This window comes from Emydura macquarii, unplaced genomic scaffold (genome assembly GCF_026122565.2).
Source record: "Emydura macquarii macquarii isolate MOO-44397 ecotype Brisbane River unplaced genomic scaffold, CSIRO-AGI_Emac_v2 contig_2676, whole genome shotgun sequence".
NCBI classification, from domain to species: Eukaryota; Metazoa; Chordata; order Testudines; family Chelidae; genus Emydura; species Emydura macquarii.
Window position 1 is genome coordinate 27095998 of NW_027132813.1, and position 12187 is coordinate 27108184.

Below are 12187 nucleotides of genomic sequence, written 5' to 3' on the forward strand. Positions count from 1 at the left end.
AAAACGAGTAGAAGTGAAATGGTAAACGCTGAATAAAAGTGTGTTGGTGGATACATAAAATATGCAAAGAAAGGAAGTCTCAGAAGGGTTAGTCAAAACTGTGGTGAAGCTGCAACCAGTGTGGGTATGACAGAGAAAAATCAAGATGTAAACAATTATGTGAAGAATCTTGAGCACCTTCCAATTTTCTTCTTTCTTTGCAAGGGTTTAGCTAAGGAGTGACTCAGAGTTACATAAGAAGAGAAATCTGGATGTCTTCATCACCACAATGAATTTTAATGTACTGTATGACTCTTTTCTTAGATGATTTTTATAGTAAAAAATTAGTTTGGAAGAGAGGAACAAAAAATGGATAAAACTATAAATGTGTGCTAAATTATGCAAAACACATAAATGGCTGGTAAAAGTCACATATAACACTTCATAACAGGAGTAAATAATAAGACCATTTGCTAGATGACTGTGATAAAAAAAAAAGACCAGCTGTGCTACAGAGATGAGACTCTTGTGCAGATATGCTACCTGGACAGTGAAGTCTCAGCACTATATCCCTATGACATGACAGAGGCTGCTGCACACATCTTGATAATAACACTTAGCAATTACATAGTGCTTTGCAAATGTTAACTAACGAATTCTTGCAACACACTGCAAAGTAGCTAAGGAAGTACATCCTTCACTTTATAGACAAAGTAGACAATGCAGAGAAGTTAAGGCCAGATTTTTAAACGTGTTTAGGCACCTAAGTCCCCTTGAAATAATTGAAATCTGTTCCTAAATGGTTTGTCTACAATGGGACAGATCTTCAGCCCCTCTTCTGGAGACTTCACACTGCTCAGGAAGCACAAAGCAAGAATTTCCTGAATGTTCCTGTGGATTCCTAAGCAATTTATAAGGCAAAGGTGAAAGGATCACAAATGGACAATGAAAGGCACCAAAAGAATAGTTATTCAAGGACCATGCCTAGTTAAGGACACTCTTGCGTCTTACATGCATGATGTTGCTTGCAATCTCAAATCTTTCATGAGTGAGTGATCCTTGCACTTTCTTTGGAAGAGGTGCCCATGTGTACAAGGTATGAGGAAATTTTCTATCTTACCCAGCAGTACTTGATGGAGCTAGGACAGACACCTAATCTGTGTTGCTTTTGAAGCTTGCTTGCATATCTTCATGATTAGAGGTTTACAGTTCTCTCTTTTCCCCTGCGCTAACCCTCTTCAGTTGACTTTCTGACTAGAAAGTCCTTTCCTTAACCCTCTCAATCACCACAGCTAGGATATGGGAGGTCTCTTTGTATTAGAAAAGTATTGAGTATTAGAAAAACTCAAGCTGAGTCCTGTCTGGTTGATCCTATACAGTCTTCTGGTATAGCAAAAGAAAGAAAGAGTCATTCAAGGTCTCTCCAGATGTGCCAGCTATGACTTTGAGTTCTTGAACTGGATGACTCCTAGTTAACCTGATAAGATATGTCTTCAGTGATTGAGCCACTGCATGGATATTGGACGCCTCAAAATTGAGGACCATGTTCTTCTGTGCTTTACCTGTTGTGGAGCACAGTCTCCAGGCTAAATAGCTAATACCACTTTTTTTCCTTTGTACCTCTTACAAGGTGAAATCAACGGACCTGATGCTGATCTTGATGTGAACTTCAATGGGAGCTGCATTTGTTCAGCATTCCTCAGGATCAGACCTAGTGGGACTATGAAAGATTGGGCCCAAAGAGAAGGCCATTGTTTGATGTAGGGTCTGGGAAAGGCAGCATAAAAAAGATAGTTACATAGGCCCTGTGAAGAACAATTTATTCAAATAGCACCTGACAAACAAATTATACAGAGTGGTGGAACTACTGTATTACAAGCAGAAATCAAATGTAAAGGAGCTTTCATATTGAAATGGAAAAAGCTTTGTTCTTGTTGGCATTGCTTTCTGACTCAAAGGAAAATGGAAATGGATCTAATGAAATGAGGTTCAAATCCCAAATGGCTTATGCCATCCAGTCACCAGCTGTGTGAAAATAATAAACTCTGCTTTTAAAAACAAATAGATAGTGCCAGCCTGCTATTGCTGCATTTAAAAGCTTTATTTCTGCCAAACTGCAGCACTCATTGGGGACTCTACCACATTGCATTTAACATGACTATTCTCCTTCTTTTTTAAATACCATTACATTTTGCAGCATGCACAAAATTAAATGTTATTTTATTAGAGTCAAATCTTTCTCAAGCAGCCACTCAAGGGACAGACAAAAATCAGTGGCTTAATGGACATGGTCTTCTCATAGAAGTGGCATACAGTTGCAGTCGCTGTGCTTGGAGGGGGGGGGGAGGATGATTCAGGGCAATCTCTCAAAGAAGGCAGTTGCCTAATAAGAGTATGTTCTTGTCCAGGTTTCACTGTTTTTAAAAAAAAATCCTAGTGACTCTTTTTTGTTGACAAAATACATTTGTTCTTGTATAGAAACATCATCTTATCTGAAGAGATCTACAATAGTTAGGCTTATAGCAATCAGAAAGAGACAAAGGGAGAGAATTTCAAATCCCTCTGTAACATATGTCAACTGTGTTACATGTCCCCCGTGCTCCAGTCCACATAGTGGATAGCAGTATACTGCTGATTATTGTAAAAGGTCTTGCTCCTTTAGCTTAAGTAACTGAGGTCTGTGCTAAAGATCGAGGGTTCAAGCCCTCCTGATGATCTATTGTGAGGGGAATAAAAGCTTTATGCTCCAAAACTGGACGTGCATTTGTGTGCCTAAACTGCCCACATATGTCTTGCAGTTGCACACACAGCTGTGGATGCAAATATCTAGTTATGTGACTAATATCATTAGATGTGCAATTACCACAAATGCCACTATAGTTGTGGTAGATGGATGCACAGTTTAAGGGTACAAACTTATATCTTTTGCACATGAAGGGATCTGATCGAAGAACATACAGAACATCAAAGCTGAGCTTGACTCAGAGAACCGAAATTATCTCTGAATTATCATTATATATAGGTCATTGTAGTGCTACTCCATGATACAAATTGATGCAAAATATGATGCAAACTTTAAGACAGGGCAAAACAGCTCAAGAATAGCTGAGGCTGTGGACGGGTTTTTTTTTGTTTGTTTGTTTGTTTTTTGAGAGAATTATAGAATGCAGAGAAAGCAAATGTGGACTAGACAAAGTCTGAAAGCAAATAAATATTCTGTACACTGGACCAGATCCTCAACTGGTATAAATCAACATAGTCCCATTGAAGTCAATGGAGCCAAACTCATTTACACCAACTGAATATCAGGCCCAACAAGTAAAAGGCAATAAATTGGGTGGGCCAATTTTAGCATAGGTGTAACAAGGTGTCAGACAATGGAATTATTTCTGTCCTGAGGCCAGTAATAAAAGTGGCCCTGTGTCTCCATTGATATTGACTTTTTTCATTGGCCAAAAATTCCAAATTTCACCCTGATTTATTTGTTTGTTTGGAACTGAAAAATTGGATATTTGCCCAGCTCTAGTTGCAATAAGTGTCTGAAGTGAATAATGGAGTGGTTAATGGATGTAGATTGACAGTTTGGAAGCTGAAGTATCCTATTTATCCACAGCAGGGGAGCTGAAGGTAGAGGATTTTTAATACTCTCTAGCCAACGTGTCTCAAATATCTCCTGTCATTCCTGTGAACCTGTGATACTCTATAAAGAGTTTCAGGCCAGATGTCTTAGCTGGGAGGATGCAGTGTACTAGGTGGTCTACATGTGTGCTGTTGATTTTTAATATCTACCTTCTGTATTCTGTTGTGTAGACCTAAAAGTACCATTAGGCTCTGACCTATGTTAGAGGTAGCTCCCTATCCCCCACCCCCATCCATCAAGAATGATTAAAGAACTCCTGCAGTCACAATCAGCCCCAATCCACCACACTTGTGTGCTTGTCAGATCTGGGAGTAGGCCCTTAAAAGGAAGAAACTCAGGCTAGTTGGGCTGGTACTTTGAAACAAGCAGTGCTAGAGCCTCCTGAGCAGGCCAGGTGACAGTGGTATTAGATTATGGCCAGCCTGAGCCCTCTGCAAAAGGAAGATGGGTTGGTTTGTTACTTTTGTTGAAGTCCTCAGGATTCACTCTTCCTTAAGCCGTGCAAAAGTTCAGGAGCTGAGACTTCTTGTTGAGCCTATTGGCCTGCTTTCCCCTCCTTTGTGTGATGGTGTTGGCCTGAGCCCTTGTGGTCTGTGCAACTATTTTCCTTTTTGTTAGGGTTGCCTTATACCCCGGAAGGGGTGGACTTGCTAAGAGACACAGCTAGTGGGCTGTACCTCATGACTGAACCACAAGACTGCTATTGCCCAGAAAATAAAGTATGAGGTAAGGGAGGTGACTGCCTTTGCCCCAAGGGGATGACCTTGAGATGCAATCTCTGACTGGAAGGGTGTAGCTGCCACCCTACCTGGGACTCCAGGAGGGACTGTGCTGCAGTAAGAGTGTGGGAGTAGTGAGAACTATGGACCCACTTCCTCCCTGTCCTCTTGGGAATGAATTGTGCCCCTGGGGATGCATGACAGGAGCTGTTGTGGTTCTCCCCTACACACAAGGACTGGGATTGTCCCTGGCCCATGTGTGGGGTGCACAATATGAGCTCTCTGTACCTTCCCTGTTCTCCTCCCCATCTGTTTTTGCTGCAGAAGTAGAACTAAGTGCCTGGATGCTGGCCTGTGGTCAGATTGAAGATGTAAATTCTTGCCCATCTGAATGACCCAATTTTTCTTCACTGTGTTTTTCTTTCCTTGTCCTGAATTAGTTAAACCAACAAGCATATAAAAAAAAAATCTAGAGGTTTTTAAATAGGCATGATCTAGTAGAGAAGGGACCTAGGAATTGGGATTTCTGGGTTATACTAACAGCTTGGTCTCTAAATGGCTGTCAACTTTGTGGGCCAGTCATTTATAAGGTCTCAATCCTGTGATGTACTGAGCACCTCTAAGGAACACAGTAGGAAATGAGGTCATTCAGCTTCTCACAGGATCAGACTCAAACTTCCTGGTGTCTCCATTTATCCAGAAAACAAGCTTACCTAACTTGCAGAGAGGTGGCCACTGAGATGTAATTAGGGTTTATTTTTATTGTTTTTACTGTAGTTCTTGGAGCTCCTAATCCTGGACCAGGCTACTGTTGTGCTAGGTGCTGTACGGACAGTGAAAAAGAAGAGTGTGCCTGCCCCCATAGAGTATGTACCGGAGAACATCCTGTGAAAGGCACCAAACAAGGGCAAAGTATTGTTCATCTAGGAAAGACCATATCTGGTGAGTAAAACACTTTAACTGCAGATTTTATGTGAAACTTCTGGAGTTGAATTTAAGTCTAGTGGCAAGTGATTGAAATGTTTGGCAGCGGCAAGAAAGCCTCTTGTCCTGGAGTGTTTCCTTATGTTTGGACAAAACGTTTTAGACGTGGGTGAGCCTTTCCCTTGACACACAAATCTTTCTTCTCCCTTGTATTTCTTTTCCATTCTGTCATCCTTTTTCTATACAAACTATATGCAGCTCTGTCTGGCAGGCTGAGTAATCAGATTTTAGCTGAACATTCCAGAGAGTGAAAGACAAATGCCTCGCCTGCAGCTGCATGCTCTGGGATTTGTTAATATTCAGCTGTTATCAAGGCTGTGTTTTTTGAAAAGTAGTGTCTTCTGATGGGCTCAGAATATCTTGCTGCCTCTAACTACATCTGCAGACTTGTAGGTTGGCACCACTTTGTTCCTACCAGACTGTATAGCTGGCATGTAAACAGACCAATACTATGTAGTTGGAGATCATCACTGCGTAACAAGGTGGGATCTCGCACACTATAGCAGGAAGATGGATGTCATGTGATAGCTTGCTCATCATTGAGGGTATTGGCTTTCTAATTCAGATGAAAACCCGTATTTATTTTAGCATAGTTAGGGGTGACCACTAGTCTTCATTCTTTCTGTTCACAACTGCTGGGAGAATTTATCTGTATGGATATATAATAAAAATTTAACACTTTGTAGTATTTTCTTTGTTTTGCCTCAAGATAAAATTGTGCAAATACTGTTTATCCACTCTCCAAATTCTTCAACTTTATTAATAATAGTAATGGACCAAAATCCTGACGTATTTATGCTGTTTTTACCCAGGCAAAGCTCTCATTGAGCTAAAGGGAACAATGATGTGAGCTCGCAATCACCTCAGTGGGGTGACTCCAGACTTACACAAGCTTAAACAATTTAATGCCAAGTGTTAAGAGCACAAAAGAGGAGGCAATAATAGAAATGTGAAGTTCTTCTGTCTGCCTTTCATACCTTTGTGAACTAAACAGTAGGAAGGTGAGGATGGTCAAATGATTAGAGCGCTGGCCTTTGTGGGTTCTAGTCCTGGCTCTGCCAGTGAGTTGTTGGGTAATATGGCATAAGTCACAAACACTTTCTGTATCTCCGTTTCTCTGTTTACAAATGGGGATAGAAAACCCTTTGAACCTACCTCACAGGGTTTTTGTGGGACCTAATTTATCCCAAGTACTTTGAGACCATTGGGTGAAGGTACTGTCTAAGTGCAAAGTATTGTTCTGGTATAGAATGATACCCTCTGTTTGGAAACATCTGCTTTGCCCATCATTCTGGTTAGTGGCTTTCCTTTTAGCAATTGGGAAGAATAAGGTTTTCTCCCACTTTCATATCAATTAAACAGGAGCCCCTCCACCTGCCCTTAGGCACACCTTGAGTGGGAGCACATTCAGCAGCCTGTATATGTTGTCGCAGGACTGCCATATCTGTCTGACACTAATGATGACTCTGAACAAGAGGTGGTAGCATGTTCTCTAACCTCAGAGCAAGTTTCTAAGTTTTTTTCCTCTACATATCAAGCAAAGTACTGGCTCATGGGATTTAGTATGAAATAGGCTTCCAGAGGGAATGCCCGGAAACATAGCTATACTGTCCCTCTGTGACAGTGAGACAGCCAGCCAGAAGCTTTCTCTAAAACTCTTCTATACCTGTTTAGTCTGAGCAACTTCCCAGAAAGCTTTCAATATGCTGTATTCCCTTAATATGTTTGTGCTCATTCTGGCTTTGTACAAATATCTTAATAAGTGCCTTCCCTGTCTCTTGAACTCCCACAGAAAACTCTCAGCTGTCATGGGACATGCACAGCACCCTCACAGTGCTCTCATCTAGCATCAGGGCAGGGCTAGGATTTTCAAAGGTGTGACGCCTATAGGCCTGATCCCACTGAGGTTCGTTCAAAGGCTGCCAATTGCAGTAAGATTGGTCCTTCACACATTTGTAGGCTAAGACCTTTAAGGAAAACCTAACCGAACTGAATCCCATGTCACGGCCCCTTTCTATGTGCCAATAAAGCTTTGGCCTGCTCTGGACACAGAGCAGTTGCTTGTACAGTTCCTCCCACCTGTCAAGTTTGTGTTTCTGCTCTACATGGCTAACTTCACGAAGGAGTTTTTAAGTCTTAATAGCACTTTTTGTATGATTATCAAGAGACATGAGCACCCTCTGAATGACTGCCTTACCAGCATGCTGCTGCAGTGAGCACATGGTCTTGAGAGTTACTTAAAGCAATATCGCTCTAGCTCTGTGGCTCAAACTTGTCTCTCACCAACAGAGGTTGGTCCAATAAAAGACATTGCCTCACCCACCTTCTCTCTCTATTATTTACTTGATCAGTGTTATGGCAGTGCCTAGAGGCCTCAGTCAAGAATCAGGACTCCATTCTGCTAGGTGATGATTAAATAAGCAATGACAGACCCTGCCCACAAAAGGACACCGTGTAGGTTTATAACAACGCAATGGGATGACGAAATAGACAACTGTGGGAAGGATAAGGTAGCGGTAACCATGGTGCCAAGTGGGAGGAGAAGGTACAGTAAAACAAGGACGTTTTGTCATACGAGGCAGTGGATTCAGCCTTCATCTAGTTATTACCCATTGGCAGCATTCTACAGGCATCGTAGCAGAGGTCAGATAGAAGGATGGTAAGATGGTGGCTGTGCAGACAGTGAAGTGGAATATTTCCCATACTAAGACAGTGCGGAGGCACTCATGAGTGAAGCAGACCAGCAAGGGAGGTTGGGATTTTTGGCAGAGCTGAAGCGCAGGGATCATGCATAAGGGATGCTCTACCATCTCTTCAGGCTGTGGCTGTAGGTTCTATGCTAGCTCCAAGGATCCCAGCATGGAATAGGACATTAAGGAAATAGCTACAAAATAAAAAAAAAAAACCTGGGACACGCTTTTGGCAACATCTTTCAGTGCCATGAAATATTCAAGTGCCTCCCAACGTGACTGCTCTGCTTGGAACAGATCAAAGCAAAACTGGTCTTTCCCTATTGATCTCAAGTGATTTTCTTCTGGGCTATACGTTTCTTGGCTGGAAGACTAATGCTTTCAAATTAATGACAATTTTCTGCTATCCTAGAATAGTTCTGAGTTAAGCAGGACAGTATCTCAATATCTCTGCTGCCAGCACAGAGCAAAAATGCCAATACTGGCTGAAGTGCGAACTACCAGGGATGGGTGGGGGAAGGATGCATGGGTGTATGAGATGTACCAGTGTTTCACAAGAATAAATATCCTTGAAATTCACAGTGAGTGAAGTTCACCCCTGTACAAGAGAGAGCACAAAGCCTACGCACAACTTAATTGGGACTCTCAGTGGTAAATTTAAATGAGACTTGCGTGTGTTCTCTGTACAGGGTGAATTTCAATCAAGTTGAACTGATTCCTGCAAAAGTATTGCTGGAGATTCTGGATATATTTAGAGTGAATACAGGGGTTTAATGTGGAAGTGCAAGAGGAAATGTGACTGGGCTGGGGTCAGTGTTTTCAAAATCAATTCGTAACAGACCCATGACTGCCAGCTAAACCACTCAGGTACAGTTTTGAATGAAAGACGCACAGACTGTTTATGCCAAAGTACAGGTTGAGCAAAGTATTTCCATTAACTGTAGTAAGACTGGTGCTTATGTCTCTCTAGGCTGCAGATCCTAAAGGGTAACTAAGTCACACAGCTAAGCTGGTCTGATTGTTTCTAACAGAGAGCAATAATACCCCGGTCACTTTGTTACTCAGGAGGAAAGTGGTTGAGAACCTCTTTCTCAATGTTCTCCCCTAACAGTCACTTTTCCATACTGAGTGCACAAATCTGGAAGTTGAGACTTCTGACCGTCAAAACTGGCCCTTCTGCGTTAGAGGGTGTCCATCTGACTGAATAGTGATGTGACGTAATCCGTGATACAAGCATCTGTAAAGAAGACAGGATGCAAAGAGCTGGTAACCAGTTTCCACGTTCTTCTCTCAATGGAAGAGAAGGCTTGGGGCCTATTCCAAATCCCACTGGAGTTGAACTTTCTCAGTTGATTTCAATGGGCTTTGGATCAGGTCCTTAATGCAGTGCTTAAAGTTTAAATGTTCTTATTCAGTTTGCAAATCCACATGTCTAAAAATGAATAAACCGGGAGAGAAATACAAACCCCAGAGCGACCGGCTTAGGAGGCTTCTGAGCAGATGTTACAGAGAAATGTTGGCTAACTCCAGCAGGCCATGCAGAAGGGTGTGTTTTAGATGTGATTTCCATGTCTATGGTCATGGGGTCCCCCATTTAAAACCGGAGCACTGTACAAGTAAAACCTCTACCATTAGCCAGGGAAACTGTAATTCTCATGCAACAATTAGGCACGAAAGGGTTCATGGACAGCAAATGTTAGCTGTAAATCCTAAAGGCTGAATGTTTCTCACTAATTGAGACTGCCAGTTACTGCACTTTCCTTTTTTATCTTTTCATTAGGCCCTCTGTTGGCAAAGCTGAAAATAGAGGAAGGGTTAAACGATGCTCTTAGAATTCCCTTGGGGCTGCACTTAAACATCCCTATCTGAATTAGTGTCATTTTGTAATGACTGATTATAGCCTGAAAACTCTATTACCTCTGGCCTTCTAATCTGCTTACTGCAGCAACTTTGTTTCCCTGATTCCAGAGCTCAGCTTCTTAAAGATGAAGGCTGTTGGCCCCTTACACCATCTAGAAGGGGATGAATTGACTAAATATAGTCTTTGAACAATCCTTATTCTATGCCTGTGAAAGGAGGATCCTTCCTCACAGCTATGTGTGCTGATGGAATGCTTAGATGAACATGAGTTGGATAGTAATCAACGTGCCTTGATAGACGGCTCATGAGTCCATCTGGGAATCATTAAGGAATTGGAAGAGTCCATTCAGCCCAGACATAAACCATTGGAAGGCTGACAGTTTAAACTGTGTCTGGGCTACATAAAACTAATGTACATATCTAAGCTAAAGCAAAAGAAGGCACAAGTATTAATCTCTTGGTTGGAGGTAGCACTTCTATTTGTGACTAGTCTGGGAACTTGATGGCGCACATGGCAAGTAGGTCCATATTTGCCTCTTTATTCTTATGTCATTAAAACTAATGAAATTAAAGTGGCATAAGTCCTTTTACATTGTTATTTTCCAGGTGGATTGGTTTTTCTTGCGTTATGATTGGTTTCCCTGAGAAACAGAAATGTTAGTGCTTTTGTAGCTTTTTGAAAAGCAGTGTGTGGGGCTAAGAATTGGCTGTGATTTTTTTTGTTTTAAGCTTGCTGTACATTAGTCTCTGCCTATGCTGAAAGCTCTCATTAGTCTATGAAAGACCAACTTAGTTGGTGAAAATTGGTATTGTAAGGTGTCTTCCTCTCGTAAATGCACAAGGAACTTGGACATTGACTGCATCTAAAATGAAGGTGGTTTTGGTGAATATTTAGTTTTTATTGTCAAAACTGTAAGACTCCCTGGCATTGACTGGCACTCCCATAAAATTTGTTGCTGACTGTCCATGCACCAATCCAAAGGCCTTGTGGTTATGCCTACAGTTTACTGCTGTGTTTTCCAGCAAATAATCTGAAAAGGAAGACCAGTATTAGAAAGCCTCCTTAGATGTTCCCATCTCCTGCCTAGATGGCAGTTGCCTTATTGTAAATGAACACTAGTAAAAACATACCCTTCCTAGAGAGGGTGACAAGACTTCTTTCAGGCTCCAAGGGATGGGATTAGCACTCTTGTAATGTCTGGATGGACAGTTTAACTCCATCATTTAGGGCAAGGTTGTCCTTTGCCCAATGCCCGTGCATAGCAGTGAGAGGTGTAAAGTGCTTTCTTACTCCCCTGTGTGGGCTACCAGCCCTATGAGTCACAGCAGCCCTTTGTCAAGCCCCTCCCACCAACATGGGTAGGTGGGTGGGCAGAATTAGGGAGCCAAGATCTGCTTCCCTGCACACTGGCTGGAGAAGCTGAGCTGGTGTGGAGTGGGAAATAACCCTTCAGGTGTAGATTAGTAGTAGATAACTTCCCCCTGGAGCAAGGGTGGAAGTTCTTTCTCTAACCTGCTCCTGTGATTGCACAGCTGCACACTGCCTCATGCTACAGGCTGGGAATAAATTTATAATCTCTCCCTGAGTCAGATGTTTGTCATGGTGTGGCACAGGCAGGAGCACAAAGTCGACTGTGGTGAACACTTTTTTTTTTTTTTGTAAGTAGTGACATGAGTCCGCACTATTCCCAGGTGTGGGGAGATAATACACATTTTAGGTGCCTTCCAGAACAATATTGTCTCTAAACAGAGTCCAGTGTTCGCTACATGTATGGGGCATAGTATTTGGTGTCATCTCTTTACTTATTAAAAAAAAAAAAAAAAAAAAAAAAATGAAAATACACAGCAACTGGGGGGGGGGGCGGAAAAGCTCACAGATCTTATAGTCCATTGTTCCCTAGAGAATATTGAAGTGGTTTGTCCAGGCTAGCTTTGAATGTCTTGTACAAGGGGATCCAATCCTTGGCTGGAATGGAAAATTATTACCAGATGGAGCAGTTCAGCTGCTGGCAATGACCGCAATATACTTTGTTTGTACAGATTAAATGCAAAGAATTCACTCCTTCCTCGTTCCTGTCTAGGACTGGATCCAGTAAGTAACCACTGGTCCTTATTTAAGAGTGGCGTGGCCCTGAATTAGTGCTCAGTGAAGGGGAGGGGGGGCTGTCTCCTGGACTTGAAGGGAATATGCTACATAGCTTTCATTTTCTTCATGCATGATTAAAAATTTTTTAAGTAAATCTTGGCTCCTACAGTGGGAACCACACAGATGCGAAGTGAATGGAAAGCTTTTATTTGCTGCTATGTCACCACTT

General features: G+C 42.0%; 1 long non-coding RNA gene across 1 annotated transcript in view; it reads left to right on the forward strand.

The window, feature by feature from the left end:
• Positions 1 to 3998: 3998 nt before the first annotated feature.
• The window catches only part of LOC137164544 (uncharacterized), a 56379-nt gene continuing 48190 nt past the window's right edge, over positions 3999 to 12187 (forward strand). The window contains exons 1-2 of the long non-coding RNA XR_010923092.1: positions 3999 to 4345; positions 5116 to 5280. This is a non-coding gene — a long non-coding RNA (uncharacterized lncRNA). The remainder of the gene's footprint in view (positions 4346 to 5115; positions 5281 to 12187) is intronic.